Raw genomic sequence first — 16,890 nt, forward strand, 5'->3', positions numbered from 1 at the left:
CAGAACTTTGGGAGGAGAGGAAAGTTTGCGCAATCTAGCTTCCAGTGAGGAACTGGACCACCATTCTCAGAGGCCTGGGTTCTGGCTCCTCCTAACTTGCCAGCCTGGGCAGAGAGGGGTCAGAGTTCACAAGATGGAGAGATCCCCTTTCTGCTTCCTAGGAAAAGTCTTCATGCGTCCTCCCCTTAGAGCATAGCAGCCACATAGCTGCAGCCTTTCACTGATCACAACTGAACTCCCTCCTACCTATGGTGCACCTCCAAGTGGCTCAAGAAGTGTCTATGTCCTTCCCCATTGGTTTGTTCTTGTTTTATGATGCTAGAAGTAGAACCCAGGGTCTACTACTTACAGACTGGGCAAGTGCTGCACTAGTGAGACAGGTACCCACAAGCCTCTCCTGCCATTGTCTGAGTTCACTTTCTGTAGCTATACTGAACGCTACAGATTGGGTTTGTTTATTTGTTTATTTTTTATTTTTTTCAAGATAGAGTTTCTCTGTATAGCCTTGGCTGTCTTGGAACTAGTTCTGTAGACCAGGCTGGTCTTGAACTCACAGAGATCCCATTTCCTCTGCCTCCTGAGTGCTGGGATTAAAGGTGTGCACCACCACTACCATGCAGCTTGCTATATTTATTTTTAAATGAAGGTTTATTTAGCAACTACTTACAGAATCTGGGAAATCCAAAACATACCATTGGCTCACCAGAAGATGAAGATGTGAATCAGAGTGAGACAGAGTGAGCACATGGGTGCCATCTCCCTTCCTAATTAGGTACCAATGCCATTACAATGGCCTACCCTCCTGACTTCATCTAAACCTGACTGCCTCTCGATGGTTCTGCCTCCAAATACCATCAAGATAGACTTTGGAGATTAAGTTTATATTTAAAATGTTAATATTTATTTATTGTGTGGGTGGGACAGAGGGTGCATGGCCCCACCCCTGCCCCGCCCGCCGTGGATGTCAGAGGACAACGTTCTGGCTGGTTCTTACCTTCTACCATGTGAGGTGGGATAGAGGGTGCATGGCCCCGCCCTGTGGAGGTCAGAGGACAACGTTCTGACTGGTTCTTACCTTCTATCATGTGAGGCTTGGGGACTGAACTCTAGTCATCAAGCTTGACAATGATCCCCTATTTTTAAATTATTCTTTAAATGATTTTATTTTCTTTTGAATGCCCTATCCACAAGATAGGCGGGGAATGCGCACATGAGTGCAGTTGCTGACAGAAGCCAGAAGAGGGCGCGTCAGAGCCTCTTCCAGGCAGGGGTGAGCAGCCCGATCTAGTTGCCGGGGACCAAACTCCAGTCTTCTACAAGGGCAGCAAGTATTCTTAGCTATGAAACCATCTCTCCAGCCCCATTTTTTAAAAAAAATATGTATCATTATGTTGGGTGGAGCGGGGGAGAGGGTAGGGAGACAGAGAGAGAGGGGCAGAACTTGTGCCACTATGTGCACGCTGTGGTCAGAGGTTTGCAGGACTGATTTCTTCCTCTGCCCTGTCAGTTCCCAGAATGCAACTCTGATGCCCAGACTTGACGATATAGAACATCTTGTCAGGCTCCCCTGCTATCGCCACGCTAGCACATGAAATCCTGGGGACACATTCAGGACACAGCAGCTTCCCTAATTCTTGTCCTTAGTTTTCTTGGCTGTCATAGTCCTTACTCTTTCTTCCTTCTCGATGCTCTTTCTCACTGGCTCTTTCTCCCAGGCTTTCTTTCTTCGGTCCCTTTACTGTCCTCCGTCCTCCTAACTCTTCCCCTCTTACTTCTTTTCTCTCACTTCTGCAAAGAGCATTAGTTCTTCCCAGTGGGGAGCTCTGGCAAGGCAGCCAGGCAAGCCCTGGTCTCTAGTTCTTGCTGGGTGTATGCAGCCCACGGCTTGCTCACTGCCAGACCCTGAGGGCATGTGCTTACACCACATTTGGCTTTAGCGCCTCAGCTCACCAGCTAGACGTGGTGGTGCCTGATGGTAATCCCAGCACTGAGGGAGTAGAGGCAGGACGATCAGGAGTTCGAGATGAGTCTTGGCTACATAGTGAGTTCGAGGCCAGCTGAGCTTCCTAAAAACTCATCTCACAAAGATGAGGCGGATGAGGCGGAGGAGGGAGTTCGGGTTACAGGAGGAGATAGCTTCATGTGTATAGAAAATTTTCATCCTGGATAGCTTTATTTCTCTACATCTGTCTGCCGAGCATGGCTCCGTGTCAAGCCCTTTAGCAGCAGCAATCAGCATCACAAGAAGGGACTGGAAGGAAGGAGGCACAGCCTCCCAGTCTTCCTTATTACTTCCTTCTTCACTTTCAATCTCAGTGGCTCCAAGCCTGCAGCTCCTTTGTAAAAATCAAACTTCGATCTCAATATGCACATGTGTAGCACACAGTAAAGTCTCAGTGCCTGTGGCGATGACGAAGAGGGTGGAGGGAAGGAGGGGGAAGTATCAAGTGTGATTCCCTCCCTCTGGCAGCTTTCAGACTGGAGTAAGACAGACAGGGAAGACAACAGCAGTGAGAGGACTCTTGGAAGACACTCATAACGCTCTCCGGGGTCAGAGAGGGGTAAGAGAAATGGAGTGCGTAGCAGAATATGTGGGCAGGAATTAGAAGCCACAGTCAAGAAAGACCTTCCAGATAGATGATTCTGTAAGCAAAGGTCTAAATGCAGAAAATGGCAACCCACGGTGGACATGAGCATCTTTAAAAGTGAGCAAGATGCAAGGGAACCTGCTTAAAAAAATTTAAACACAAGAGAAAAAAGTTGAAAATTAGATTGAAAAAAAAAAAAAGTCCAACTAGAACCCAGGGGAACTTGGAACCACAAAGGAGGAGGCCTTGTGGTAGGGGTGGTGCCAGGGTTGGGTGGGAGGTCGGGTGGGGGGGAGGGTGTACGTGCAGCTGATGACAAAGAACGGTTAGTAGCAGAGAGTAAATGGGGAGCCCTGGTGCCTGGAATGCAGTGGAGCCCATGGTGTCTGGAATGCAGTGGTGCCCATGGTGTCTGGAATGCAGTGGAGCCCATGGTTCCTGGAATCCAGTGGTGCCCATGGTGTCTGGAATGCAGTGGAGCCCATGGTTCCTGGAATCCAGTGGTGCCCATGGTGTCTGGAATGCAGTGGTGCCCTAGTGCCTGGAATGCAGTGGTGCCCATGGTGCCTGGAATGGAGTGGTACCCATGGTGCCTGGAATGCAGTGGTGCCCTAGTGCCTGGAATCCAGTGGTACCCATGGTGCCTGGAATGCAGTGGTGCCCATGGTGCCTGGAATGGAGTGGTACCCATGGTGCCTGGAATGCAGTGGTGCCCATGGTGCCTGGAATGGAGTGGTACCCATGGTGCCTGGAATGCAGTGGTGCCCATGGTTCCTGGAATCCAGTGGTGCCCATGGTGTCTGGAATGCAGTGGTGCCCTGGTGCCTGGAATCCAGTGGTACCCATGGTGCCTGGAATTCAGTGGTACCCATGGCCCCTGGAATCCAGGTACAGAATGTTTTCCCAAGATAAGCAAGGCTCTAGAATGTCTGCAGGTAACTTTACCTAACCCTTAGCTTACCAGGGACTCTGGGAGTGCTGGGAATCGATGCAAAAAGCAAGAGGAATTTGTTGTTCCAACATGTTGGAGTTGCCCTGCACATGGAGAGAAAGTGACCATGCACAGCCCATCAGGCAAGCCTTTATACAGTTCTCCAGGCAGCAGCCATTAGGCACAATGTGATTGGCAGGACAGTGTGACTTTTAAACTGATTGGTGTATAGGAAATGAGGTGGGTGGCCAACAGTGGAGGAATGTGTCTATGAGCTCTGGGCCTCCCCTACCTGCAGGTGGCTGGTGGTCGGTCCCTCCTCCTTGTGGTCTGAGGAATGTAATTAGCCCCTCCCTTCTGGAGGGGAGGGGTCTGATGGAATTTTCTAAAGTTCCTGAGCTGACCTCTTCACTTCCTATTTCTATAACTTTGACCACATTAGCTATGTCATGTAAGTGAGCTAGAACTTGTTTAAGTGAGCTAGAATTTGTCTTTTCTTGTCTGGAGTCTTCCCTTAGCGTGATAATCCCTGTGTTCATCCATGCAGTAGCACGTGACACTGTATATATATACAGCACATCTCTTATTTACATCTGTTGACAGCCACTGTCTCATAGCTACCGTGGCTAGCCCGAGCCTCACCTGGTGTCAACATCTTGAGAAAGACCACTGATGATTTTTAAATTTATATCTCCAGGCCAGACCTGTGGGCTTGAGTTGCTAACTTACACATCTGTCTGCTTATAAATCATCTAGAACTTGATATTTCCCAAGCTGAACTTGAAGTTTCTGCCCCTAACTTGATCATCTTCCTATCCTCTCCATCCATCCTCCATCCTGCTCCACAGAGACGCCAAAGTCACGGTACTCCCTCTTCCGTAGTCTGGGTACCACCTGTCTGTCACCTGGACTACCACAACTGTCAGACCCTGTGCTTGCTCTGTCCTTATGGCCTTCTCCCCAAGTTATCACCAAAAAAATTTTATCCAAGATCGTTAACTCAGCTTGAGCCCTTCCTGCCCTTTAACCCTTCCATTTCATCCCCTCCCCCCACACAACTCCTACCAGAGAAATGCCACCGAAGTACAATAAGCCACAAACCCTACACAATCTGGCTCCGTCCATCAACGCGAACTCATCGCTAACTCTTCGTCCTGTGTACTAGTTATCCATGACCTAAAAACAATTATTCCAAGACTTGGTGCCTAAAAAAACAAACATTAACTCTTCCACCCTGTCCAGGCAGGAGGTGGGTGTGGTCTGCTGGGTTCTCTGGCTCAGCCTCTCACAGGCTATAATCCGAGTGTGGGCAGTGATGGGGGTCATCTCAGATAGCTCAGGGAGCAGTGAATCCCCTCTCAGTTAGCAGAGCAGCTGGCAGGACTCAGCTCCCTGGGGACCTGCAGACTGAGAGCCTCAGTTGTTCACCAGCAAGAAAATGCCTCACTCCATTGCTCTCGTTGAATGGGTCTCTCCAAGGGGTGGCACATTGTGTGGGTGGGCGAGTGAGTGAGTGAAAAAAGAGAAAGTTCAGAAATGGAAGCTTGGGGCTTTTGGAAACAACGTCTACAGTATCTGCCATAATCTATTAGTTGAAAGCACGCCACACTTGAAGACAGTGATACAGAAAACGTGGACCCTAAGGAGACGGGGATCTCTGGAGCCACACTGAGCTTGACTACCACACTTACTTACTCAAGTGGGCAGGACTCTGTCCCATAGCCTACCAGGCTCCTATACTACAGTACTCTGCACGGGCCTTAGCTGTAGCTGGGCCCTTGGCCTGGAACAGCATTCCCATATGGCTTTTTCACCTCCTTTTCGTCTCTGCTCACACAGCTGCTTTCCATAGCCCCGGGGGTGAAGATTATCTGATTAGTTTATTAGAAATCCCAGTAGTCCTGTAGTCCTGTGTCCCAATCATTTTCTTTTCTTTAAAGACTTATTTTATGTATATGTATACACTGTCACTGTCTTCAGACACACCAGAAAAGAGCATTGGATCCCATTACAGATGGTTGTGAGCCACCATGTGGCTGCTGGGAATTGAACTCAGGACCTCTGGAAGGACAGTCAGTGCTCTTAACCGCTGAGCCATCTCTCCAGCCCGCAACACGATCACTTTCTAATGTCCCGCTGTTTACATGTCTCTTCTCATTAGAGTACAAGTTCGGGAGGAGTGTTTCATGAGATTGCTTCACTGTTGTAACCCTAGTACCTAGAACAAAGTCTGGCAACCTTGTAGATGCTCAGTGAATCCTGTCATTTTCACGGCTGTGTGTTCGTGTATGTGTTGACAATCTGTGTGTGTGCACACACGTGTGCGTGAGTTGCAAATCACTGGTTTACAGAATGCACATATACAAAGGGACAGGGGTCAGGGAAACAACACAGGGCAGATAGTAAAGTGTTTCTCAGAACCTATAAGGGGACCCCAAAGTCTAGTTTTGTGTGCCGTCTTACCCTCTTTCTGAGGGGACTCCCAGAGTATAGTAGTTCTGGCTAACATGAGGGGGAAGTCTCCTTGTGTGTGCCTGGGATTTCACAGGAAACCACCCTGGTACTTTGAGCACAGAAAGGAACCGACAGCGGTATCTACTCCTATCGATACACTACAGGATACACCACAGCATGGACGCTGCCTCTTCCATTCAAAGGTTTGTGAGAGAATATCCCGGCTCCCCAAGAGCCACTCTTACAAAAGACCTGAGACCACAGTGCTCTGTGGTTGTCCTTCTTTACCTCGTCCAACACGGAGCCCCTGCTGTGCAGTACCAGGCACTATGCGCAGGCAGGAAAAGCAGAGTACCTATCCTTAGCAGCACAGAGGGAGACAACTAAACTACTAGGTTGCCCTAGATACTTCATTTGAGCATCTCCGGAGCTGGGCACCTCAGTACTTCCCAAAGCCACCGGTTATCCCTGCAAAGGCTCCAATGGCGGAATTTTTCTTTTTATGAAGCGGAGTCTGTTTTCTTACAGCTTCCTGCCTTCAGTCTTAATTTTATCCTCTGGCTTCATACCGAATAAATCTACCGCTTTTCCAAATGACAGCCTTTTAAGTATTTGAAAACAGTAATCAAGTCCCACAGAGAGCTCTCTATAGACTTGTGGCCGCCTGGGGTGGGGGTGGGGGTGGGAGGGCACAGTTGGCAGCTGCCCTGAACTGCTAGGGATGTGCACTCTAGGCTAGCCCCAGTGAGGGCCCCAGGAACAGGAGGACACCCCCACCTCAGACTCTCAGTGGCTCCCCTGAAGACCAACAGGACTCCCACTCCCAGAGACTCCCCGTAGCTCTCTTGAGGCTCCCGAGGACCACTGAGGGTCCCCGGAGACTCCCAGTAGCCCCCTGAGGACCCAGTAGCTTCCCCGGGGCTTCTATGGCTTCCCAACATTCCCTGAGTCTGTAAGGCTGTGGGGCTCCCTGGATGCCAGGGACCGGGCTACAGCTAGGAGTGGGGGGAGCTTTGAGGAGCCAGCTGGGGTTCTGTGTGTTCTTTGTTTCAACTAACCGCAGTTCTCCAAGTACCTGCTTGTCTGACGCAATAGGCTTGTGTAAGTCTCCCCGACAAGGGGCCAGTTTTCTGCTTTTTTTTTTTTCTTGTCGCATAGCCCAAGCCCAGCTCCTTCTCCTGGCCGGCCCAGCAGGTCTTGAATTCATTAAAGTTCCATTTGGCCAAGCTCTCTCCAGCGCTCTGCCAACGCTGTGGGCAGCTGTGCGCGCAGGCCTGGAGACCTGGCTTGCAGCAGGAGAGAGGGGTCATAGGGTGCCCGGGAAAGAGGGGGAGGGGAGGGTGGGAAGCGACACAACCTTAGTTATTTGCTGGTTGGCTGGCTAGCCACGGAAAGGACAGACCAAGCCCGCTCCCCTCCGAGACTCCCCCTCCCAACATCACGACCACCAAATCACTCTCAGAAGGACCAGGATATGGGAGGAACACGTGGGCTCAGTCTGGACCAAATATACAAGCTTGTTCTCAAAAACATATTATGATTCCTGGCTGCAGGGGAGAGCAAAGGGAATTAAAGGCCTGTTTTCATGTGCGGGAAATTGTTCTGTATGTTCCTTTTATCAGTGTGCTTGATTCCGTCTAAAATGTAAGGAAGAGCAGGGTGGTGGCGGCACTTAGGAGGCAGAGGCAGGCGGACTTCTGAGTTCAAGGCCAGCCTGGTCTACAAAGTGAGTTCCAGGACAGCCAAGGCTACAGAGAAACTCTGTCTCGAAAAAAATATTGTGTGTGTGTATTTATATTTATATATGTGTATTTATATCTATGTATCTCTATCTATCTATCTATCTATCTATCTATCTATCTATCTATCTATATATATATATATATATATAATGTAAGGAAGTAAGTTTAGGAGTGAACCAAAAAAAAAAACAAAACAACAGCAAAAACCAGAACACCAATCTTTGGCTTCTCATTTCTTGGATCCACCTCGAGCTTCTGCTACCATGCATGTACAGGAATACAAATCAATCACCTACCCTGCCCAGTAGTACAAGAATTCAAGTGACCTCTCCTGCCCTCTCAGGCTGCCTTCTTTCCCTCTGCTACTCAGAATGTGAGCGTGTTCATGTCTGGGGACATCTAGGACACTTAACTGGACAGAGGTCTGTCTTTAAAGTTCATCAGAATGCCACCCTCACTGAGGACCGAACTGACCAGAACTCCAGATTCAGCGTCCACATGGCTAACTCAGTCCATCTAGCAGTGAAGTCCGAGGAGGACTGCTCAGGGTTGGGTGACTCTGGTTGGGGATAACCACACTCCTGGGGCAGAGGGAGGATGATCATACACGTTCCAATCATCCTGGACTACATAAGGCAACCTGGCCTAAAAGTAAGAGGGCGGGAACCTGGGGAAATGGTCTAAGTTTCTATTGGGCCCCCTTTTGGCTCCTGCACAGCATTCTATTCAAACAGTGTACCTTAACCCTCTTGTGTTTGTGCTAGCAAAATATGCCCTTAGGAACAGGCGTCTTTACAACCATGTGCATTTAAAGACAAATTCAAAACCCTGTTTGCAGGCCTAGAGCTTAGCTACCTTCCCCATAGCAGGATTAAGGGGACTAACCCCTCCTGGGCCAGTGCCTCTCAGAGAAAGGCTTACAAGGCTGGCACATTCTTGTCATGATCCTCTGTGGAAACTTTATAGGCAGCTTCACTGTAGGCTTCAACCCTCAAGGGTCATCCTGGACTCCATCCAAGAAACCCCTTTAAAAAAAAAAAAGCTGGGTAGTGGCCAGTCTGGTCTACAAAGCAAGTCCCAGGACTGCCAGGGCTACACAGAGAAACCCCATCTCAGAAACAAAACAAATAAACAAAAATCCTTGGACACTGAGGGCTCAGCAGTTAAAAGGTCACACACAGCTTCTCCAGATGAGCTGAGTTATAACTCTAGTTCCAGGGGGAATAACAGTGCCTCTGGCCTCCATGGACGCGTGTGTGTGTGTGTGTGTGTGTGTGTGTGTGTGTGTGTGTGTGTGTTTGTGTGTGTACGCATGTGCACACACATATGCGCACATACACACACACACACTTAATGGTAATAATAAATATATTTTCTTTAAAAGCTTTTTTGGTTTTTTTGGGGGGGGTGGACTTTTTCTTGGGGGAGTGTGTTTTTTGGTTTTTTGAGTTTTTTTGTTTTTCGAGACAGGGTTTCTTTGTGTAGCCCTGGCTGTCCTGGAACTCACTCTGTAGACCAGGCTCGAACTCAGAAATCCGTCTGCCTCTGCCTCCCAAGGGCTGGGATTAAAGATGTGCACCACCACTGCCTGGCTAAAAAGCTTTTATCTTCAAACCAAGAAGTGGTGGCATATGCCTTTAGCACCAACAACTCAGAAAGCAGAGGCAAGAGGGTCTCTGAGTTCGAGGCCAGCCTAATCTACAAAGCAAGTTCGAGGACAGCCAGGGCTACAAGGAGAAACCCTGTCTTGTGGGGGAGGGGGTTGGGGATGTTCTCATCTTCCAAGTTCGGAGAAAGGATGAGGAAGCTACTATTGTCAACAGGAGCCCCTAAGGTCAGTGTGAGAGCACTCCTAACAAGTGGATTGGCCTGGAAATATTCCTAGCTGGTGTCCTGACCCCTTGGCTGTGGAATTCTCTCTGAAGGGTGGGACATCCTGAGGTTTCAGGAGAAAACAAGAAGCCCCACCCCTTCACAAGATCAAACCCACAGCACAGCTGGTGTGTGGTTAGCCTGGCAGGAGGCTTTCGGCTTTGATGTGCATCTCTCTTGTTACCAGAGTAATCACCATCAAATGGTATTTTTTGACATACGTGTCTCTGGGATAGGCAGGTTAAGCTGGGTCATTTCTGCTTTAGTGTGGGAGGCTTTGTGTCTTCACACCCTTACACATTCCTGCAGGTGGGGGTCTATCTGGCCTCTCTTCCCTGAGAGCTCTAGTCTGCAGAGAAAGGCTAGCAAGTTTATCTTCTCCAACCCCATGCAGAGGTCTTTGCCGACCCAGATTAGATTTGGTTGGTGGTCTCTGCCCCAAAGCTAATGAGCTGCAAATACTCCCTTCAAAAGGACCCGCTGTCTTTGAAACCCGCACAGACTCACCCAGAATACCACAGAATACCACAACCTCTGGCGGGCAGCACTTCCCAGCAGGGATGGGAAGCCTAGTGTGTCCCAGGAGGATCAAAGGATGAAGCCAGCCACCAGCTACCCCTCTTCTGTTCATCCAGCCTGGGCCTCCTGGCTGAAAAAGAACCTGTTTAGCTTCATACCCCATAGTTTGTACACAATGGGAAGAGCTTAACAAGTACCATTTGTTGAGCTATTAATCCTACCTCAGACCCTGTGCTAAGCACTGTTCGTATTGAAGCTCCTTCATTTGCCTTACAAACCTTGCTTTAAAAGATCTAGAAAGAGAGACACTGCAGCTAAAGCAAGATCACCCAGTTGACAGACCCAGGACTCCACCATAGGACTAGCTGACTTCTAAGACCACCCATGTGGCACACGGGCTTCATTTCTATTAAACTTTGGAAGAAGAAGCCTTGATGTACATGTGTATGGGATCCATGTGCTTACGGCCAAGTAGAAATCAGTCTGTGCCTAAAATAAATCATGCTATACGGCCAACAGGCATGCAAGAGTGTAAGGGAAAGATGTACTCTCACTTGGAGCTCTGCACTGGGCCTCACCACACAGCTGTTTGGGGGGAAGATTCTGAACCTAAGCTCCGTCAACTTCTACTAAATGAAGAACAGTAAGGACGGCTGGTGGCTTGGGAGCTTCCAGAGACAACTTTTGCTCACTCTGGTTTGTGAGACCTGGGGACAGTCTTGTGTTTCATTGCCACACAAGAATGCCCATGGTATTAAACACAGAAGGTGAACATTAACTAGAACTAAAAGGGAGGCATGTTACAACAGTAGACTAAATAAGATGAACCTAACAAGACTAAACTGAACATGGAGTTAGTGCTTAGGCTTAAAACTCATGGGGGGTGGGAATATCAATGAATCCATTGCTATAGCAAAATACCAGAAACTAAATACATTATAGAGAAAAGAAGTTAGCTCCCAGTTTCAGAGGTCTACTGGCTTGATGATGGCCTTCTGAATATATTACAGGTGATGGCATAAAGGTGGGAGCATGAGCTAAAGAGAGGGGTCGTATGGTGACACAGGAAGCCAGAGATTGGGGTTCAGGATTGTTCTTTTGTAGCAACTCACTCTCGTAGAAGGTAACTGGGGTTCTATAAGAACTACTTTAATCTTTTCTGATGCCAAACCCCTAGTGATCTCATTGCCTCCTAGCAGGTCCCACTTCTTAAAGGTTCATTGTACTAAAGACAAAGCTTCCAGCCATGAGCCCTTTAGAGACGCTCTACCCAAATCACAGCTGTGTGTGTATATGTGCATTGAGGCAGGGATGCTGAAGATAGCAAGACTAGAGATGTATCAGACATGGTGGTGCACACCTTTAATCCCAGCACTCTGGAGGCAGAGGCAGGCGGATCTCTGAGTCTGGAACCAGCCTGGTCTACAGAGTGAGTTCCAGGACAGCCAGGGCTACCCAGTGAGAGCTTGTCTCAAACAAACAAACAAAAGACTCCAGTTGAGAAGACCAACATTACTATAAAAACCAGTCCAAACAGTCTACACTAGACTGCATATAAATAAGTACTGTGTCATCTGATGTAGACTGCCCAGATCAGTGGGAAGGGCTTCACTCAGCGGGAAGGTACTTTTGTGGACCCTTGAAAGGCAATCAGGCACTGGGGAAGAAGCAGGAAATATCTGCCAAAGAGCATGCATAGATAAACATAAATAAAAACATAAATCAAATCTGCATTGTGTCTCAAAGTGCCAACTCAGGGCTCAGAAGGTGCCGGGGCAGTGTGGCTTAGCTCTTTGCTAGGCGGACAAAACGGAGGCCTGCGTTAAGGAAATAAAGTTGCGCTGGATAAGCTGCTCAAACTCCCTGGCTTAGTGGCTATTTGTCTCCCTGGAATTGGGATTGCTCTGTGGACAAGATCGCAGTTAACCTAATAACATGCTTGGGAACCAGCCAGGAGACGGAGACAGTGACAGCCAGCGGCAGTGGGGATTTGGCCCTTTGTGTTATAGGTCCTTGGAAACGGACCAGGTTCTTCCGTTCGGGTCCGTGGCTCTCTCCAGCTGCAGTGCAATGAATGAGAAAATGAACAGTGTATGAAGCTCAGAGAGCAAGGGGAGACTCTAGCCTCTGCCTGGTCCTCTGGTATCCATGCTTGCTGTCCATCTGTGTAACACACTGCAGCTAAGTATAGCTTGGAGCCATGAGTTCGTCCATTTTAATATAATATTTGATGAAATTTTTTGTTACTATATAGACTCATGTAAACATGTCCACCATGAAGACATAGACATTTCCCCATCACCATAAGACTTTTTCATACAAGTGCCACTATAGACACCAACCCTATATACACCAAACACATACCCTGCACCACACATACACACACACATCCCCATAACCCCACACACACTACACACATACCACAGACAAGGACAGGAACATGCATACACACATACAACACACACACATACATACATACACAGACCACATACACCAAACACACCAGACACATGTGCACACACACACCCCTACCCCACACACATACCACAGACAATCACAGGAGCATAAACCATACCACACCACACACACCATCCACATACCTCCCCCAACATACCACACACACACACACACACACACATGCCCACCCCCTACATCCGCGCCACCCTAGGCAGACACCATTTTCTCTTACTTCTCTAAGATTTTATATAAATGCAAACAGGCCGCATGGAATTTTTAGCGCTTCCATTTTGCAGGCTCTCCCGTTCCTCCTTCGAGTTGCTGAGCAGTGCCAGGACACGCTTGTCTGTCTATCCGCTCATCTGTCTATCGGCTCGGCAGTTACTACACTCACGTTGGGTTCTTCCTAGTTTTGAGACGTTTTGAAAACAGCACTCATGAACATGTCTTTAGGTGGACGTCAATTTTCATCTCACATGGGTGAACACTAGGAGGGGAACTACATGTTTCCCTCTGTAAAACCCCCAGACTTTCCCAAGTAAAGGAACGGGTGTTTCTACCTCACCAACACTTGGGTTTTTTCTCTGTTTAGCTGTTGTTTGTTTTCTGTTCTTTCAGACAGGGTCTTGCTATGAAGATCTGGCTGGCCTTGAACTCTTAATCCTCTGACATTTGCCTCCCCCAGGTCACTGCTTCATTTTTATTTTCTGAGGCATATTAAGTTACTTAGACTGGTCTTGAACTCGCTGTGTAGCCCAGGCAGGCCTTGAACTTGGGATTCTCCTGCATTATGCCTCAGAGTAACTGGGATTACAGGCCTGACATACCAGAGCCAGCTCCGATCTTTTAATTGGGTTGTTTTCCTGTTGTCAAGTTGACTTCCTTGTATATTTTGGATACTAAGCTTTTGTGAGGGAAATGGTTTGTAAATATTGGGTTTTTGTCCATCTATTTACTATTATTCTTAGTGGTTGTTTTTTAAAAATGCACTATATATCTTTACCTTTTTGTTTATTTTATTTCTTTATTTTGAAGCAGTCTTAGGTAGCCAAGGCTGACCTCAAACCTGCAACCATGTAGTATATAATCTAGAATGACCTTGATTTTCTGATCCTCCTGGCTCTGTCTCAATGCAAGATTACTGACCTGTTCCATCACACCTAGTTGTCCACAATGCTGGAGTTAAACCCCAGGCTCCATGGGGTGAAACCCCAGGCTTCATGGGGTGAAACCCCAGGCTCCATGGGGTGAAACCCAAGGTTCTATGGGGTTATACCAAAGGCTCCATGGGGTTGTACCCACAGTGCTAGAGATAAACCCCAGGCTCCCTAGGGCAAAACCCCAGGCTCCATGGAGTTGTACCCAAGGCTCCATGCCAAGCACTCTCCCAACAGAGAGAGCTACATCCCAGCCTTCACATCCTTCACATTTTACAGTATGCTTCAAGTAGACACTGTGCCACTCAAGTACATTATGGAAGCCTTACTTCTATCCATAACTATGCTATGTGCACATGTGTGTATGTGTAAGCAGTCATATTTTCTTTACTGTAAGTCTAGGTCTACTGTCAGTGGATTCTCCTTTACCCAAAAATGCCCTGACTCTTAAAAAATATTTTTATCAGATACAGAATTCTACATTAGCATTTTTGTTTGTGTGATTGTTTGTTTTTAAAGCCATCTCATTTCTCTAGTCTTCGTGGTTGGTGACAAAAATCAGCCCTGAGCTTTTGTCCCCTAGCACAGAACATGTCATTTCCCTTGGCTACCTGACACACAATTCCCCCGTGACCTTCCATGGTGTTACAGTTTGGATCTGAGCTGCAGGGGGTGATGTTGTTATGGTAAATCTCCAACCCCTATGGCTGGAGAGAGCACACACAACTCAGTTATAATATTTATAAGCTGTGCGCCTAGACTGGGCAGATTTACCACTACACTACTCTATTCTCTAACTATGAGATCCCTTTCTACTTGCGGCTCCTCCAGGCAACGTGGTCCTGCTCCACTTTCCTTCTACCTCCTCTTCCTCCATTTTGTCATCTCTCTCCTTCTTCTTCTCTCTCCCCCTCTCTGAAACCTCCAGCCCCACCTTTCCCTTCCACTGCCCAATCACAGGCTCTAGTCTTTACTTGACCAGTTAAAATGGGGAGAAGGTTCAGCTGAAGTCACCTGAAGTGCTCACTCTGGTTGGAGCAGCCCCTCTCCAGAAGCAGAATTAGCATCAAAATACAAACAGCACCAGGGCAATCCATAACAAAATGACACACTGTAGTTTTCTATTCTAAAATATCGATTTAACACTGGGTGTGGTGACACACACCTTTAATCCCGGCATTTGGGAGGCTGTGGCAGGTGGAGCTCTGTGAGTTTAAGGCCAGTCTGTGCTACAGAGCAAGTTCCAGAACAGCCAGGGCTACACAGAAAAACCCTGTCTTGAAAAACAAAAAACAAAAACAAACAACAACAAAAAAACCCTCAATCAACCACACACACACACACACACATACATATATATTATAATACATATATATGTATGTTTGTATATATATATATATATATATATTTCTCAGCTTAGATTTCTTAATCTTTTCATTCATAGGGTGTGGCTTAATATTATTACTTCACTTCACTGACAATGGTCAGATCTATCATGTGATCTTTTTTCAAGTATCTGGATCATCTTAGGGTCATTTTCAGTTGATTTTCTTTTTCTCATGACTCCTTAAATGCCAGGTAAATTTGGAGTAGAGCTTGACCATTGAAAATGTTGAATTGTGACAAGTCTAGGCTCTATTGCTTTTCTCTGAATGGCCATGGCAGCTTGATCTCTCACGCAGCAGTCTGAGCGCTTTCTCTTAAGCTGAATCACCATTCCACACTGCACACGTGTGGTTCAGGAGCTGCTGAGAGGTAAGTGTGCTCCCCGTTGGGGATGTGCTCCCTACCGAAAGGGAAGCGTGGTCTGCATCAGGGATGTACATTCAGAGAGGTAAGGTAGACATGCTCCCCATCAGGGATGTGCTCCCTACTGAGAGGTAAATGTGCTCCCTGATCGGGGATATGTTCCCTTCTGAGAGGTTAAGTGTGCTCCCCATTGGGGAATATGCTCCCTCCCTACTGAGAGATAAGTGCTCTCCTTTGGGGATGTGCTGTCTCTTGAGAGGTAAACATGCTCCCCATCAGGGATGTGCTCCCTACTGAGAGGTAGATGTGCTCCCCATCAGGGATGTGCTCTCTCTCTGAGAGGTAAATGTTCCCGTTAGGTGATGTGCTCCCCATCAGGGATGTGCTCTCTCTCTGAGAGGTAAATGTTCCCGTTAGGTGATGTGCTCTGCATTAGGGATGTGCTCTCTGGGTCTTTTCCCTTGGGATCCTCCACTGTATCCAGCAGCCAAAAGACAGCTGGCTTCAACTTCCTCATTCCTAATTTCCATCAGTCCCCTTGTCACCTCCAGCATCATGTCACTGGTACCTGGTACTGTGAAAGAGGCCACAAAAAAGAAAGTTTACTTTGTGCAGCTCTCACCCTCTGAGGGCATCTCTCTGTCGTCTATTTCATTTGCTCTCCAGTACTTTCAGTGACTTCCCCAGATTTTTATTGGAAACTTTTGTCTGGTTAGACCTTAATCTGTCCTTATTGAAGCAGAAGCCTTAGGATAATCATTTTTAATTTTTTAATTATTTATTTTAGGGGGTGAAGAGGGGAAGGGGATACATGCATGCTATGGTTCATGTGTGGAAGCCAGAAGATAGCTTTTAGAAGGATAGCTTCCAGTTTTTCCCCTCCAGAATGTGAGTCCCAGGGCAATCTTTTTAAGGATATATTACCCTACTTTCATGCCTCAGTCCTGTAATTATCTTACAATTGCCCTTACAACGAAGACTAACAGACTCACCACGATCTTCAGTTAAGCCCCTGGACAGGAAATAACAGGCATTTGCACTGGTTAAAAATTCCCAGGGATACCAGGCGGTGGTGGCACATGCCTTTAATCTCAGTACTTGGGAGGCAAAGACAGGAGGATCTTTGTGAGTTTTAGGCCAGCCTGGTCTACAAAGGGAATGAAAGTCTTATCTGGACAAAAAAAATTTAGGGCCAAAGAACATGCAGCCACTCAAGTGGAGGTAGGGCTGGAGCGTATGTCCCCTACGAGAGCCAAGATGACTGAGCAGGGAGCCCCAGAAGGCCTGTGCTTGCTCCTGCTCTTCTGTCAGCTCCGAGTCAAAGCCAGAGTACCAGGGACTCTGCCATGCTCTGCTTTCTAGTTTGCCTTCCTGCCTAAGGAGCTTCCCCACGGGATGGAGTGTTTCAGAGGAAACTACAC

At 47.6% G+C, this 16,890-nt stretch overlaps 1 long non-coding RNA gene across 1 annotated transcript in view; it reads right to left on the bottom strand.

Annotated features, from left to right (window-relative positions):
* Positions 1-16,890, bottom strand: part of LOC116071247 — a 93,149-nt gene that overhangs the window by 72,002 nt on the left and 4,257 nt on the right. The window lies entirely within an intron of this gene.

Source organism: Mastomys coucha, unplaced genomic scaffold, assembly GCF_008632895.1.
Source record: "Mastomys coucha isolate ucsf_1 unplaced genomic scaffold, UCSF_Mcou_1 pScaffold22, whole genome shotgun sequence".
NCBI lineage: Eukaryota > Metazoa > Chordata > Mammalia > Rodentia > Muridae > Mastomys > Mastomys coucha.